The 12,533-nt window shown below is 43.3% G+C and overlaps 1 protein-coding gene and 1 non-coding gene across 2 annotated transcripts in view; one reads left to right on the top strand and one right to left on the bottom strand.

Moving 5' to 3' along the window:
• The window catches only part of LOC124712377, a 395,369-nt gene that overhangs the window by 231,149 nt on the left and 151,687 nt on the right, over positions 1–12,533 (bottom strand). The window lies entirely within an intron of this gene.
• On the top strand, positions 8,172–8,255 carry Trnas-gga. The gene is given in 2 exon segments: positions 8,172–8,211; positions 8,221–8,255. It is a non-coding gene; the product is annotated as a tRNA-Ser (tRNA).

The raw sequence follows: 12,533 nt of genomic DNA, 5'->3' as shown, positions 1-12,533 counted from the left end.
GATATTTAAATGAGAGTCAAACGTTTTGTGATTTAAGTAATTCATCGTACATTCTCGCACATAGTTCATATTGCGTAAATGGAAATTTGGTTTGAATGTAACGGTTTTCAAACCACCATTCGCAATATTTTCCTGCGACCTGTTAGAAATATGTTCGCTTCAGCAGTTGGAAGAGAGCGCCAGATAATAGGCGTCACCGCGCTTACGCAGCTACAATGACGCAGGAAGCCCATATGTTCGTACGTGTTAAACATTAAAAGATCTTACATTATGTCATAAAAGGAAAAAGACATCAGAGGATACTTCAAGAGCATCGGAATTTCGTGAACCATGCTAAAATGCATAATTCGGCTTAAAATGCACATTCATATGTCCAAATTCGTATGTAAATTTTCTTGGAGTACCAGTACTGCATTATCTGATGTTTGGTTCTTTATTATGGCATAATGACATACGTTCACTTGAAATGCAGCGAACAGTTGAAACTAGCCAATAGCTCTCTGGGCAGCGAAATTCTTCTACTCGTTTCAAATAAAACAGAAAAGATTAATGAAGGCCAAATCTCTTTAGCAAACCGACAAAAATAACTTGATTGTTCTGCAAGGCAATTAATGCTTGACTGTCAGGAAGGTGGAAATAAAATCTAAAACTAATAACATATTTTAGCCTTCCGTAATTATGCAAAGTAGTGTAATTCATTTGATAACTTCCGGCGGCAAAAATCCGTTTATTATCATTTAATGTGAGAGCAATAAACTAAGAGGAAACAACAAAATCACTGAACGTAAACACGGGTCACGTGGAGGCGATCCGTCTCCGCACCACAACTCGGACTGTTCTGGGCATCAGCGCCAGATTTACTATATTACCGAACCGGGGCAATATTAAGTAGTGGCCCCCAGCCATACTTCCGTAACCAGAAGCGAAAGAAGGTACTACTCATACGCGACTCAACTGCGCTTGCGCAAGAGCCCGCCCGCCACTGCTCAAACGAATCTAATTTAAACAGTTGTCACGTCGCGGTCATCGGAGGCAATTTGTTGTTAGGAAGCATTGCATAGTCTTTCTAAGGCCTTTGACACACTTTGCTGTTGACAGACGCTTGTATGAGCACTATCTTTTGTTGTTCTATACAGCGCATTTCCGTTGCAGCTTAAGTTTTGTTTTCGATTTTTTTCTCTCGTTCATGTTTTGTTGCTGCAGTATTATTCTGCAATAGCGGGATTCAGTAATATCCTTTGTTAGAGTATTGATTCTTACCAGTCAAAAATCACAAAAATTTAGCTGAAAACTAAAACAATGAAAAATTCCCGGAATTCTAAAAAATTCAGGAGTTTTTCCCGGTTTTCTCACGGATGAAAAAATTCCCGGGTTTTTCCCGGATCTCCCGGTTGGCCCGGGTCGTATACACCAGCGTGCAGAATGGCCTGTAGGTGGCAGCATAGTGCAGATGCACACATACCGTCACAGTATCAGTATAAAGATAGCCGCCCCACTTGCGACTTGCACCAAGGAAGAACAGCGTTCTGTTATTCGGTTTTTTCGGAGTGAAGGTGTGAAACCTATTGAAATTCATCGAGGAATGAAGGTTCAGTACGGTGATGCATGTTTGTCACAGCAGCAAGTCTACAAATGGAGTAGGAAGTTCGCAAATGTTCAAGTTCAGTGGAAGACGCTCCTCGTCCAGATCAGACACAACGAGTTGTGAATCCACAGAACATTGCAGCAGTTGAAACCATAGTAAAGGAAAACCGCCGAGTGACACTGAATGACATTGCAGCATATTTACAGATTAGTCATGGGTCAGCACACCACATTGTGCATGATGTGCTCCAGCTTCACAAATTGTCTGCAAGATGGGTGCCACTGCAGCTGACTCCTGAAATGAGAGAACGAACGTGTTGATGCTTGTGAAGAACTTATTCGGCGCTTTGAATTAGAAAGTGATGGCTTCCTTGCAAGAATCGTTACTGGGGACGAAACCTAGGTTCACTTCCACCAACCGGAAACGAAGAGAGCGAGCAAGGATTGGCGCCATTCCTCATCACCAAAACCAGAGAAGTTTCGAACAGATCCATCAGCAGCGAAGGTTATGCTGACTCTCTTTTGGGACGAAAAAGGCGTCATTTCGGAGCATTACATGCCTAGAGGGACCACTGTCACCAGTACATTATACACAGATCTCATAAAAAATTATCTGCGGCCTGCAATCAAATCAAAGCGACGTGGATTGCGGTCAGCAGGTATCCTTTTGCCACATGAAAATGCAAGGCCCCACACTGTCCGTACAACAGTTGCAACAATCACAGACCCGCATTTTGAGTGTCTTCCTCATGCACCATTCTCACCAGACCTTGCCCCAAGTGATTTCCATATGTTTGGACCAAACCAGGACGCAAAGGGAGGAAAGAAGTTCCGTTCTGATGAAGAGGTACGCCAAGCGGTGCATGAGTGGTTGCGCGGAGTACCAAAAGAATTTTTTTCTAAAGGAATTTATGCACTTTGTAAGCGCTGGAGGACTTGCATTGAGTGTGGGGAGATTATGTTGAAAAGTGATACAACTTTGTACCACTTCTGCACAATAAATAATATTTTTAAAAAACATATACGGTTTTCATTTGACTCAACCTCGTATGTAGAAAGTTAGGTAGACAGATAAGATAGAAATAAGTAGGTTCCTCGTAGTATCGGTGAGGAGAGGAACGTGTGGAAAACATTTTCCAGAAGAAGGGTCAGGATGATAGGATATTTGTTAAGGCGCCAGGGAATAACGTCCCAGGTACTTGATGCAGGTGTGGAGAGTGTAGGGGAAGACAGAGATTGGAATATCCAACAAGGGACATTGGCTATTACTCTGAGATAGAAACGTTAGTGTTTGAAGGGATCGATACAGATACGGTTAGTGGGTGTGAATACAGCTGGTCCCTAAGCCGTGTTCTGTCAACGATGGATCAGGAACTTATACTTGCAGTTGTAGTTCGGATTTGCAATCATTTTCTCTCATAGTACTATTTAAAAATAAATTATTCTTCATAAATTTTACATCAGTTAATATCCAGATGCGTGGGATGAATGTTCAGGAAATCAACAGTAAACATCATGCAATCTGGAGAAACAGACAATGCAGTAAATTTTTCGCAGTTTTTTTTTGTTTCTTTCATTTTTGCTAAGGTAATTTGTGTGCCACCTTAGACGAGGCAGCGGAATGTGTGGACGTACTGAAGTAATTGAAACCAATTTTTAAGAACATTTTCCGAAAGCCACCTATAAACAGCGCCGCTACACCGGTCAAGTAACACGACGCACCACTACATTCGCCGAGGTGACTCACTGAATTTCTAATGTGCAGATGTCAGTACCGACTGACCACCTAACTTTACCAGCCCTGTTGTTCAAATGGCTCTGAGCACTATGGGACTTAACTTCTAAGGTCATCAGTCCCCTAGAACTTAGAACTACTTAAACCTAACCAACCTAAGGACGTCACACACATCCATGCCCGAGGCAGGATTCGAACCTGCGACCGTAGCGGTCGCGCGGTTCCAGACTGAAGCGCCTAGAACCGCTTGGCCACACCGGCCGGCAGCCCTGTTGAGGGGCCAGTATGAAACGTTGTGTAATTATAAGTTGCATATTAAATAACTAGCTACAGCACGAAATTAACCATGAGCCAACCCGTTTTTCATAGAGGTGCTTTGCTGCTCCCATTCCTCCGCGACGATGTATTACTCGTAGGTTGCTCCAAAAGTTTGTAGCATTTTCGTTTTTCATCTTGGTATTTCGGTTGCTAAGGGTTTATTTATCGGGTGCGATTTTTTTATTTGTAGTTCACTGTTGCTATTTGAGTCTACATATTGTCATTTTGTCGTTTGGAGGCAGTGACTGGAGCTGTGGACGCTAGAAAAAGGAGTGCCACTTGGAGAAATCTAAACATTTCCGACATAGTCTTCTGTCTGAGTTCAGCAGATGGGTGACAGCAGCGGAGGCAGCCAGAAACATTTGCGCCATTTAAGGGATAATGCCACTGGACACAACACGGCAAGAAAATGGTTTCCTGGTTTTAAGGAGGGTCGTTTTGACATTAGTGACTCTCCACGTTCAGGAAGACCTTCGCGGTTAGATGAAGATAGCTTAAACGCATTAATACTCAATGATCCACGTCACGGTACTAGAGAACAGGCAGCTGTGATTAATTGCAACCATTCCATCTTCGTGCGACATTTGCAAGGGGAGGTTCAAAAATCGTGTGTGGGGGCACCGCATGCTCTAAAACAAAAATCACAAAAATCAGCGGGGGGCCAAGTGTACATCTCTGCTTGTTCGACATCAACTGGCTCGTGAACAACGCCGGCCATTCCCATCCTGTATCGTTACTGATGACAAGAAATTGTGTCTTTACGCTGACATAAATGAAAAAAAGGAACGGGTGAGCCCAAAGAAAGCAAGAGCTCCCCGTAAAAAGAGCTGCGCGCATCCACAAAAGATTATGTCATGCATCTAGTGCAATAGCGACGCTGTGGTGTACTCAGAACTGCTTTCTCGAGGTGAAACCACCACTACTGTCATATATTGTGAACAACTGAGACGTGTAGGAGACGCAATCCAAGAGTAACGACCAAGAAGACAGCGTGAAGTGATTCTACTCCACGATGATATCCGCTCTCATTCTGCTAGACCGACAAAGAACACTGTACAGGAGACGTATTGGCAAGTCATTCCGCACCCACCTTATTCATCTGAGCTTGCGCCCTCACATTTTCAGCTTTTGCACTCTCTATCAAACAACCTTGAACGAACTTCCCTCTCGAATGAAAATGGGGTCCGAACGTGGCTGGACGAGTTCTTCGCCTCGAAACCACGTCACTTCTACAGTCGCGAACCGAAAAATTACTCCAGCCTTGGCAGACTGTTGTAAAGGGTGAAGGAGAATACACTTGGATGACTAAAATCTTTGTCATGTGTATCTGTTGTGTTTCTTAAACTTATGAAAAATCCAACGAATTTACGCATCAACCCACTACATGAACGATGCGGAGGTCTTGCAAGTGTACCATCATCGACACCCCGCACTAAAGATCGCCATTACCATCTCATTTCTGATGTCCTAAAAGAGTTAGGAAGTTACGGTTACGAGCCAACAGTCGGGAAATCCCAAGTAGACAACGCTGATTTTCGAGACATTGGATTGAGTCAGTCAGTTGATAGTGACCAAGCGTGACCGTCAGGCTGCAGCCGAGAAGCGTGAACAGAAGTTTAATTTTGGAGCGTAATGAATCTGGAAGCGACAAGAGAAGTATGAGGGTTATTCGGAAAGTAAGTCTCGATCTGCCACGAAATGGGAACCACAGCTAAAATACGATGAAGCTTTTCACAGACGCGTTGGCCAGTGTTGTCTGCTGTGGTTGGAGGAACTGATAGTCAATTTGAACACACTTTATTATAATTAAAGAAAAACGCCTTCTTGGCATACACTAAGTGTTAAACACAAGAACAAACAGAAAGAAAACCATAACTCTTGTGGTGGCAAACCAGATAAGGAAACTGGACAATGGAAGAAAATACTGACCAAAATCTACTCTAAAAAATATAACGTGCTACTACAAAGTTACGGCGAGTAAATACAATGCTATGGCCGGCGTAAATAGTGGCCGGAGCTGTTCCTAGCGGTTGGTAAACATTTCCGGTCTGATTTTTTTTCCTTTTTTGGATTTCGATTCCCCCCGAAGGGGGTGGAATGGCAGCACCATACTACGCCGCTCTTCAGCCTACAGAATTTTTAAAACATAGGAAGATACGAAACAATAAAAACAGGCGATAAAATGGTGACGTAAAATGTAAAACGGCGGAAAATTGTGGAAAGTTAAAACATTAAACTAATGGTGGGCGATGATAATAAAATACACAGGAAGCAGACAGGGACAAAGTAGACAGACAATTTAAAAAAAACGGCGACTGTCTGGTTTCTGTTCGCAAGAGATATAAAAAAATCACAACCTGCGACAGCATGATGTCCGTTCGCAACACTTCGGAAAAGACGCACAACACTTAACAATCACAAGGAAAACTGCACTAAAAGTTCGGCACGAAGATGACCCTCCACAGGCAAGGGCAAATGGGAGGGGGGACCTGCACAGAGGAGGTGGAAGAAAATGGGGGGGAGAGGAGAGGAGAAAACGAAAGGCGTTGGGGCCGATCTGATGGTCTAGGTGTGCTTATAAAGCCAGGTCGGCGGAGTGTTACACTATTCATGTGAGTTCCGATTGGTGGAACACTGTCACATGTTGTCTGGCGAAGTAGTTGCATGTTTATTTGGAAATTATGTTATTGTTTGTCTCTGCTGGCGATGGTTCTCTCTGCCCTCCTGAAAGGGGGTCGGCAACCCATCTTGCGTGTCGGTTGTGCGGGCACTCTAGCAATAAGGGGCCTCTACGACAGCCAGTGTCTCTAGTATGCTCGTCGGTAGCGTCACGTCGCTCTCTCGAGTTCTGGGAGCACAGTGAGCACGTAAAGATGCCTAGAAAATAGTATCTTCCGCCAAGTATGCCCGGAGTCTTTGCATGATTTCATGCAGTCCACATAACTGTCGCCGGCCGGTGTGGCCGTGCGGTTCTAGGCGCTTCAGTCTGGAACCGCGTGACCGCTACGGTCGCAGCAGGTTCGAATCCTGCCTCGGGCATGGATTTGTGTGATGTCCTTACGTTAGTTAGGTTTAAGTAGTTCTAAGTTCTAGGGGACTGATGACCACAGATGTTAAGTCCCATAGTGCTCAGAGCCATTTGAACCATTTTGAACCACATAACTGTCATGCAGTTTCTTCTTCATGACAGTTCTCCACAGACACTGCAGAAGCAACGAAGACGTTCCTGTAGCATTTTCGATGGGAAGTCTTTGATCGCCCATCACACAGCCCGAAAGTGGTTCCTTATGATTTTCATCTCTGCATACATGAACCGCTGGCTACGAAAACTACATCTTAGCACAGACAACGAGCTGCATACCAGCGTAGAGAATTGGCGGAAAGCACGCTGCCTTCTATGATGAGAACGCTATTGGAAGGTGTAGTTAACTCATGCAAAAAAAAAAAAAAAAAGTTTCTCATTTCACAGTGGTTTCCATTGGGCAACCGATAGGAACTTACTTTCCGAATAACCCTCGTATTTCACTATATTCGTGTTTGAAAATTCATGTAAAATAATTACGTGAAGCAAAAGTGCAGGATATCATAAGATTATTGGGCTGTTTTCGGGCTGTGTGGTGGGAGATCAAAGACGTCCCAGAGAAAATGGTATAGGAACGTCTTCGTTGCTCTTGCAGTGTCTGTGGAGAACTGTCACGAAGAAGAAACTGTACGACAGTTAAGTTATGTGGTCTGCATGCAATAATATCCTTCGATATCAAAATCAGGAAACAGGCTGCATGGTATTGAGCTAAAAAGCGTAAAATGGAAAGAATAGTTGAATTAATGGGAACACACTTGGGCACTAAATCTGAAATTAAACATAGGGGAGAGGAGCAATGGCAAGAGCAATGGGATACTGACGAAACAGGACGTCGAACACACGAACTGCTGCCTGATACCAAGGAGCGACTCCAGCTCAAACATCTCAAGCCAACAAGAGGGCTGTTGCACTTCCTTACTGGACATAGACCCTACCCCGCATACCTATGCCGGTATGGGGAATGGGCTACACCAACGAGTGACTGTAGGGCCCCACAGGGTACCCCAGACCATGTGGTGTACGAGAGACACCTCTTCGACGACGTCGCATCACAACTAGGACCTCAATTACTAAATAACGACACGTACCATCTGCTCAGACATGAGGACCATTTCTAAATCTTAAACAACCGTGGTAATGAGATATCTAGCAAAGTACTAAAGGAATACCTAAGAAACAACCAATAACAGACTAAAGCAGACTTAAATCCGGCCAGACTCTGTGCACCTGTCCCTTTCCTCCAAGGCGTGGATTTGGCCAGCTGCTTCACGGCGGGGATCCGCCACGTCTAGGACTAGGAGGTGGGTGCTCACTCAGACAGAATTGGACACACACCGGATTTGACAGTAGGATTAGAATTAGGTTAAGACGTAGGATAAGTTATGATAACACCATTAGTATAAAACTGCAGCGACTCAAAACATCTTGGGCCAGCCCGGTGGCAGGAGGCCGGCCTGAGTGGCCGAGTGGTTCTAGGCGCAACAGCCTGGAACCGCGCGACCGCTACGGTCGCAGGTTCGAATCCTGCCTCGGGCATGGATGTGTGTGATGTCCTTAGGTTAGTTAGGTTTAAGTAGTTCTAAGTTCTAGGGGACTGATGACCTCAGAAGTTAAGTCCCATGGTGCATAATGGAAGTAAAATAACTATCGTACCAAGTAACTAACTAACAAATACTGTAGTAATTGTAAACACATGTATAAATTAGGTGGGTTGCTTATGTATCATGTTGTTGTTGTTGAAATAAAAACCTTTTATTTTTTTTAAAAAAAAGTGCAGAGTTGTGAGTTCTAAGCAGTTTGAACAGCACAGAGCGTTAGGTGAATAGCAGCAGCTAGTACCACATCGCTAACTCACTTTTAAGGTGGCCCGAAGAAATCTATTTCACTGTCGCGTGAAGCAACTAAATAACTGAAATATCTCTACCATCAAAATAGTTGGTGGTAACCGACTAACGTAGCTAAGCATCATCAGTCATGTACTGAGAGACATTGGTGGGTGACCATTAACTTGCTACATGTGTACAAATAAAGCGCGGTTAATTTGAGTGACTTTTTATCATTCCAGAACAATCAGTCACAGATAATGCTGTTATTTATGATCAAGTACTGTCTGAAGCACGCTGCACAAATGTTCAGTCACATCTTAATAATATGATGTTGATAATTATTAACTCAACTGAGGGCGATTGGGCAACAAATGGCTAGCGATATTATATCTTAAAAAGGTTTCAAAGTTGAACAAAGATCGGCAGCTTGCTTTAAATGTTCAGAAACGTAAAACTGTGCTTTTCACAAAACGAGGGGAACGTAGTCATAGCTGGAAACCATCTACTCGTACAAATACCTTGATGTAACAGTACGTCGGGATATGAGATTGTATGGTCACGCAGGCTCAGTAGTGAATAAAGTAGTTGGCAGAGTTCTGTTTATTGGTAGAATACTACAGAAATGCAGTCAGTCTACAAAGGAGACTTATTACAAATCACTCTCGCGACCCATCCTAGAATACTGCACAAGTGTGTGATAACCGCGTCAAACAGGACTAACTGGGAATATTGATTGTGCTCAGATCAGGGCAGCACCAATTGTCAGGAATTCCTTGACCCTGTGAAAGCGTCACAGAGATGGTGAGGAAACTTTAAAGGAAGACTCATGAAGAAAGACGTAATCTATCGCAATAACGCCTACTTAGAAAGTTTCAAAAATCGGTTCTTAAATGCTAAGCCAAGGAATGTACTACAACCCCCAACGTATAGTTCCCGTAAGCATCGTGAGAGCAAGGTTACATTAACTGAAGTACGCACGGTGGCATTTGAACATTCGTTCTTCATGCGTTGCATATGTGAATGGCACGGGAAAAGACATTAATAACTGGTACAATCGTACATGTCCTCCGCCACGTACAGTACAATGGATTGCACATTGTAAATTTAGGTGTAGTCCATACAAAGTAGTCTTCCATACGTAAATGATGCAATGTGCAGGTCAGTTGGTTCATTGTAATAGCCATCTGCGTGTCTGGTGCAACATGTCAGATAGCTGTAAACTAGAGTGAACTCCCTAACTTCAAAAAACGAAAAATTGAAAAGGGAGGGTATTTACACTTTACTGGTCTTTTCAGGGACTTTCACACCTTTGAGTTCCTATTATGTCTGAAACAGAGGACCAATGAACTCTTCAACTAGTTTCCACAGTCGTCGAATAAAAATATGCAGTTTATCGTTGTACATTTAATTAATTTGGAAAACAATTTTATGGCCACAGATTATTAGATTTCGTGCCAATATATAAATATATGAAATCAAAATGATGCTCCTTCGTTCAGACAGCAGTACTGGAAAAAAATTGCAAGATAATTGAATATCATTTTCACACAACCGTGTGTAAATACCTGAAAACGAAGAAAAATATGCGTTTGTCAACTTTTTCGAGTAGGAATGGCAGAAGAACAAAGGATTGCTTCCAACAATATCACTGCATTAATTCCAAAACCATGAATAACAATTATTTAGAGTACAGTACTGGCCCGCAGAGGAGCTCAGAAGACTCGCTGCAGACAAGCAGGCAAAATTTTATCGAAACTTTTAGTCGCGGTGAAATGGCGTACAAAATTACGGACAAGACGATAAACCTGATCCTTCCCAGTGGACAGGCCGCCTTATCTTCCATATGATGATTGAACGATGGCATGCTGTATTGCACACGGGCAGAAAATATTCATGAGAGTCTGAAGTTTCGAACTGCAGCACCAATAATAAATTGTTTTTACATTACGCCATATCTCTGTTTATTTTACATTATCGGACATCACATAACATGGTATTCAAGCTTTCTATTGAGGTAAAGTACTTTCACGTCTTGTTGAAGTCTCCCAATGCAAAGGCAACATCAGAAGCCTACTTACGCTACACAAGAATCCTTTTATCATCAGAAGAACGCTACCGGTTTCCTGGATTAAACTATACTTCACAGGAGTATGTTTGGGATATGCCACTACGTGGCACTCCGTAATGAACGCTATTACAATGAAAGTATCAGCAGTAGTAATAGGGACAACGGCCTCGCCACATTTGTAACATCAGCCGGCCGCTGTGGCCAAGCGATTCTAGGCGCTTCAGTCCTGAACCGCGCAGCTGCTGCGGTCGCAGGTTCGAATCCTGCCTCAGGCATGGATGTGTGTAATGTCCTTAGGTTGGTTAGGTTTAAGTAGTTCTAAGTCTAGGGCACTGATGACCTCAGATGTTAAGTCCCATAGTGCTTAGAGTCACTTGAACCATCTGTAACATCTATTCCCGTCATATCACGGGCGTTAAGCGGTGTCGGGCTTGGCTAGAACTTGGATGCCACTGACCCTAATCGGCTGAGGACGACACTGTGGTCGGTAGGTGCCGTTGGGTCTTCTGAGATCTGTTCGGACAGTTTAGTTGTAGTATAGTAATAGTAGTAGTAGTTGTTGTACTAGCGTTAGAAGAACAAGAAGAAGTTAATGAAAGAATTAAAATGAGGTGTAGGGCAATGAAGCTGAATCGGGTTTGTGAAGTAATCGATGAAGACGTACTAGAGACAATTGGCAAAGAGGAGGACGGTGTGTACGGAATCTATCGCCCAGGGCCCAGTCGACTGAAAGAAAGCGTAGAAGACTTATGCATATAAGTAGCGTAAACGAACAGATCTGCAAAATTACAGACCCGCATCTTTAACGACGCAGTGCTGCAGAACTCTTTAATATATTCTCAGTTCGAATATCACACGTTTCCATAAAACTGAAAAGAAGATGTTCACAAAACAGCAAGGAGTTAGAAAGTGTTGTTAAAGTGAAACTCAGGTTCCCCTTTTCTCGCAAGATATCCTGCGAACAATGGATGATGGGCAACCAGCAGATTCCATATTCCTAGATTTCTGGAAAGCATTTGATAGGGTGCCCCATGGCAGACTTTTAACGACGGTTCGATCACACGAAATACGTTCCCAGATAAGTGAGTGGCTCGAAGACTTCTTACGTAATGGAACGCAATATGTTGTCCTCAACAACAAGTGTTCATCAGAAAGAAGGGTGTAGCCTGGAGTGCCCCAGGAAAGTGTGATATAAAAGCTTTTGTTCTGCATTAATATAAATAATCTGACGGATAGGGTGAGAAGCACTCTACGGCTGTTCGCTGATGATGCTCTAACATACGAGAATGTATCGTTGAGTGACGGTAGAAGTATACATGAAAACTAGACAGAAATTGTATTTTGCGTAATATGTGGCAGCTTGTTCTAAATCTTAAAAAGTCTATGGTAATACAGAAGAGTAGGAGAAACAATTCTATAATGTTTGAATACAGTATCAATGAAGTGCTGCTTGACAAAGCGTCTAATAAATCTCTACATGCAACGCTGCGAAGCGTTATGATACGGAACGAGCACGAAAGACCACTATTAGGGAAGGCGAACAGTCGACTTCGGTTTATTGGAAAAACTTTAGGAAAGCGTAGCTCATCTACAAAGGAGACCGCGTACAGAACACTTGTGCGACCCGTTCTGGAGTACTTCTCGAGTGTCTGGGATCGCCCCCAGTTCGGATAGCTCCGACTGGTCTGGGTCTACCTCAATTATTCTTTCCATCTCATCAGCAACGAAGTCCATAGCTATTCATAATGCCTAAATTTTTGATTAGGCGTGCTTTTAGTAAGGCAGTCATTACTCGTTTCCTGTTAATAATTCCACAAAGCAGTCACTAATTAAACATGAGCGGTATCAACACTGCTCTCCTCCACGCCTCCCCATTTGCAGTAGTTTCTGGAGTCACGTCCACATCTACATCAACACAGA

Source organism: Schistocerca piceifrons, chromosome 8 (genome assembly GCF_021461385.2).
Source record: "Schistocerca piceifrons isolate TAMUIC-IGC-003096 chromosome 8, iqSchPice1.1, whole genome shotgun sequence".
Classification (NCBI taxonomy): domain Eukaryota; kingdom Metazoa; phylum Arthropoda; class Insecta; order Orthoptera; family Acrididae; genus Schistocerca; species Schistocerca piceifrons.
The sequence above is the reverse complement of the archived record's forward strand: the minus strand, read 5'-3'. Positions and strand labels throughout refer to the sequence as shown.